Consider the following 4,017-nt stretch of genomic DNA (forward strand, 5'->3'; position numbering starts at 1 on the left):
TTTATGTCATTTAAATTTTATATTTTGTATTTACTAAGTTGTCTCTGAAAGGCGTGTTACCTCATGTCCAAAGATGTCTTTGTGCTAGTTCTATGAAGCCTGAAAACATTCATTTTACCTGAAGAGGGTGTCTTTCATCAGTTTTTTTAGCTCCCTAATCGAAGATTAGATGGCTATAGGTTTGTAGGTTCATTTCTGGGTTTTCAATTCTATTCCAGTGGTCCTGAGGTCAGTTCTTGAAGATTCCTCAAAAGACTCCACATAGGGCTACCCTAAGACGCAGCAATCCCACTTTTGGGCATTTACCCAAATGTTCACAAACAAGGCCACATTAGAGGTACCAGCACGACTATGTTTATTGCAGCCTTATTTACCATAGCTAAGGTATGGAACCAAACCAGATGCCCCTCAGTAGATGAATGGATCAAGAAAATGTGGTATATATACACAATAGAATCCTATGCCTCCATCAGAAAGAATGACATTGCCACATTTGTTAGGAACTGGAAAGACTTGGAAAAATTATATTAATTGAAGTAAGCCAGGCCCAAAGAAACATAGGTCCCATGGTTTTCCTTATTTACAATAACTAGTATATGTCTGAGTCAAACAGAAAAAGTCAGATAAGTTGATGTTAGGGAAATGAACCCTAAGATATGTATTCGAATGTTTTTTGTTCTTTCATGTGACTTTTTCTAACATATTTATAAGATGATTTCCTTGTTGCTTTTTATGTCCCTTCCCCATGGGATAACAATAACCCCTGATTTCACTGTATTTGATGTCAGTATAATTTCTGGAGGGGAACAGAAAAAAAACAAATCATTTAAATAGGGATACAGGTGGACCCATTGCAACAATGAGATGTACAAGTCGTTATTTCAAAAACGAACTTTACAACTTTGTTTTTGGGCGGAGGGAGGATTGGATGGAGGGGGGAAGGGAGGATGGGAAGGGGAAACCAAGGAGTAGGCTACATTGCTTGATAAAAAATGTACTCATTCCAGATCTTAGCTATGGTAAATAATGCTGCAATAAACATAGTTGTGCTCGTAGCTTTAGTGTGGTCTTGTTTGTAAACATTTGGGTAAATGCCCAAAAGTGGGACTCCACATCCCCTCCAGCATCTGTTATTAGAGTTCTTGATTATACCCATTCTAACTGGGGTGAGGTGATATCTCAATGTTGTTTTGATTTGCATTTCTTTTATGTCTAGGGATGGGAAGGAGAAACCAAGGAGTAGGCTACAATGCTTGATAAAAACTGTACTCATTATCTTGCACATGTAATTGTAACCACTCTGTTCAGTATTTTCACTGTAAAAAATATATATTCATTGTTAGAAAAAAAAGAATCCAAGCTTGAATAAACTGTCCCTGACTTTTTTCGAGTGTGTTCTTTATTCATATAAAAATTGTCTGAAAACTTCTTCTTGAAAGTATTTCAAAAGGAAACAATGTGCCATTTGAAGGCCAGCATAGAACAAAAGGAAATAAACATTGTTTTAAAAGATTTCTTTTGTAAGGAAACAAAGACTTGGAGGTTTTAATTTGTCTTATGCGTGGATATTTCACTATTGAGATGATTCTGTTGTTGCAGGAGTCACTTATTAATTCCTTTAGTCTTGTCCTGAATTCTCCAGCACAATTAGTATTCCAAAAAAGCAGGATCCAGTGAGTATGATCAGCAAAAGGAGCCTGTTCTCAAACCAGTGCTTTATGGATGGTCCCAAAGAAATATGTGCGTTTTTTTTTTCTTGTTTGTTTGTTTAGTTTGTCCTGGTTCTGGAGCTTGAACTCAGAGGCTGGACCATGTCCCTGAACAAATGTCTTCCCTGGCCAACTTCCGCCAAAGCTAGGACGCTACTACTTGAGCCAAACTCCACTTCTGGCGTTTTTGGTGTTTGGTTACAGATAAGAATGTGACAGACTTTCCTGCCTAGGTTGGCTTTGAACTGAGAAAGTAAGAAAGCCAAGTGACATCAATTGTATCAAGATTTCTGTTTTGAACCAAGAAATACTAGACAACGTTTACTATAAAGCTAATATTTGACAATTTTTAAAAGAAAAGAATATGTCTAACAAAGAATCCATAACTTAAATAACTCCACAAATGAATCATTTTGGACGCATTTTTTCATCTGCTTGGGAAGATAACTATTGACTTCATATATTCCTTTTGGGGAAACAGTCATATTTGCCTGTTGTCACTGGCTTTGTACACATGCATGCTATCCATGCTTCTAAGGGCCCTACATAAAGGAAGTCTTGAAATTCTCAACAATATTTCAATAAGATGCTCCAGCCTAAGGTTAAGATTTTAGGTGAGGACATTTATCAACACTCCTGATTCAGACTCTACTTGATATAATTTTTAATCAATATTTTGTTTTTAGTTTTGCTCTTTGTAAGTTCACATGCACCTATGAAAAATTGTGTGGCCATCCCAATAATATTCTCAAAGTACCTCTTAATCATGACTCATAAAAGTTGTATTATATTACAACAAGGAAAAATGCTATAAATAAAGAAAGCAATAATTAAATATTAATGATTACTAAAATAAAAAACAAAACAATTACCAGAGTTTTCAGTATTTGAAGTGTACATAGTAGAGTTTACTATTTTCTCATATTCCTGTACATTTAAAACTGGATAAAGCTATCAGTAGCCTTTAAATTTACTCACTAAGATTACTATTTATAGTTCATCTCATCATTTGTATGTGGATTATATCATTATTTGTTCATCACTAACATATAACGTAAAGAAGCCCTGAAGATTTAACAGAAACCATGTACTTAAAATCTTAACTCTTCACTCTGCTTCTTTACACAGTCTTTGCAACTTCTCATTAGTAAAGTTTCTATAAAATCTGAAATGTACATACTTACTAGTACATGCTACCAGAAGTATTATATACTTTATCAAAAAATTTTATGACCTGCCAAACAGTCTTAATTTTGCCATTTATAAGCAAATCCCAAAATTAAACATATTTAAAATATTAAAACTTTTAACAAACGTTAACATTTGCTGCAATGATCATTATGACAAGTGCCTTTTGTAGAATAATTGAATTCCTCCTCCTACAAATCTCATGAACAACAAATATCTGGAATTATTTTGTTTTTGATATGTCAATCTTGACTTTATTCTTAAATGTGTGCTTATGTAAGCAACACATGGTTCTAAAATTTCACAATTCTTTTGAACTTATTTTTGTTGAATTGTCAAGTTTAAGAAAATCAATTACTCTTTATATATAAAAAATGTTTTGTGCTCAATTTGGCTGCACATACACTAAAATTGGAACATACAGAGAAGATTAGCATGGTCCCTGCACAAGGATGATACACAAATTAATGAATCGTTCCATATTTTTACAACAAAAGATGCTGGAAGGGATATGGCCAGAAGGGAGCCTACTGCATTCTTGGTGGGAGTGTAAACTTGTTCATCCACTTTGGAAAGCAGTTTGGAGGTTCCTCAAAAGCCTCCACATAGAGCTCCCTATTATACAGCAATCCCACTTTTGGGCATTCTCCCAAATGATCACAAACCAGTCCATACTAAAACTACCACCACAACAATGTTTATTGTAGCATTATTTTCCATAGTTAAGATATGCAACCAACCATGATGCTGCTCAGTAGAAGAATGGATCAAGAAAATGTTCTCTCTCTCTCTCTCTCTCTCTCTCTCTCTCTCTCTCTCTCTCTCTCTCTCTCTCTCTCTCTCTCTCTCACTCTCTCTCTCTGTGTGTGTGTGTGTGTGTGTGTGTGTGTGTGTGTGTGTGTGTGTGTGTGTGTGAATGTACACTTACACAACCACTTTGGAAAGCAGTCTGGTGAGTCCTCAGAAAGATAAATATTGACCTTCCTTATGGCCCACTCATACCACTTCTAGGCATCTATCCTGAACAACAGGTACCAATATTCAAGGACAAATGCACTTCCATGTTTATTGCAGCACTGTTCACAATAGCCAGGATATGAAAACAACCCATATGTCCCAC

The 4,017-nt window shown here is 35.4% G+C and overlaps 1 non-coding gene across 1 annotated transcript; it reads left to right on the top strand.

Annotated features, from left to right (window-relative positions):
- The first annotated feature begins 3,278 nt into the window (after window positions 1-3,278).
- LOC138822900 (U6 spliceosomal RNA) lies at window positions 3,279-3,384 on the top strand. Its single transcript, XR_011370668.1, has one exon. It is a non-coding gene; the product is annotated as a U6 spliceosomal RNA (small nuclear RNA).
- The last annotated feature ends 633 nt before the right edge of the window (window positions 3,385-4,017 follow it).

The sequence above is a fragment of the Dipodomys merriami genome, unplaced genomic scaffold, assembly GCF_024711535.1.
Source record: "Dipodomys merriami isolate MVZ:Mamm:240054 unplaced genomic scaffold, mDipMer1.0.p SCAF_1167, whole genome shotgun sequence".
Lineage (NCBI taxonomy): Eukaryota > Metazoa > Chordata > Mammalia > Rodentia > Heteromyidae > Dipodomys > Dipodomys merriami.